This window comes from Bombus vancouverensis, chromosome 18, assembly GCF_051014615.1.
Source record: "Bombus vancouverensis nearcticus chromosome 18, iyBomVanc1_principal, whole genome shotgun sequence".
NCBI classification, from domain to species: Eukaryota; Metazoa; Arthropoda; class Insecta; order Hymenoptera; family Apidae; genus Bombus; species Bombus vancouverensis.
In genome coordinates, this window is record NC_134928.1 from 2927715 (window position 1) to 2928573 (window position 859).

An 859-nucleotide genomic window follows, 5' to 3' on the forward strand; every position below is an offset into this window, starting at 1 on the left:
CTATGCGCCGGAAATTGCCGGTTCAGCAAAGATGTGTAAAATAAGAGCCGCTTTCGTTGTTTCTTTTGTATCGCGATGATCGCCTTAGCTCGTTACGTTCGCACGATCCGGTTCGTCGATCGCTCCTAAACTTTTCCGTACTTTTCGATGATTAATTCCCTTTCTGCTATTTAACGTTGATCGAGTTCACGCTGCTAAGAAACGTTCAAATCATCAAGCGAAATAATTTATTCTTTCGTTTTATTTAATCGACTAATTTAATTTCATATAAAATTCACGGACGCTTTATAATTTCGCGAATGTGTCTTCCAGTCGTCCATTGAATACTCGTTTTTCGTTTAGGTTATTACCATGTTTAACGCGTATTTAATTAGTTTAATTAGGGTGAATAGCCTGTTGCCTTGCGAAATATCGCTAGATGATTTTACACAGATCATCTCGCCTGCTTTTGACTGAGCTGGACGTTAAAAAATGGCCGATGCGTCTATAGAAAGTTGCTTATAAACATCTTTATCGGGTTAACGGCTATTGGCAAAGGCTGTTTTTCTTTGCAACGTTGGCAGCGCGGCTGTGATATACTGGGTGTTCCGTAATCCTCTCGTAACCTCTTTGTTACAGGTCGCGGTAAGATAAAAAATGTAGCGAAAAGAAAATTAGAAATAGCCAGTTTTCTTAGTACAATTTTCCTGCGTGGAACATGCAATTTTTCACATTGGTGTGAATTTCTTATTGAACAGCTACAGCATACAGTCGAATGGCAATTTATTAAAACAGTTTCCTTATTTATTTTTATTGATTGATTGATTAATTTTTTTATTAGAAGTTTTTCTTTCCTAATCCTATCAGCTGTTCTTCTAAT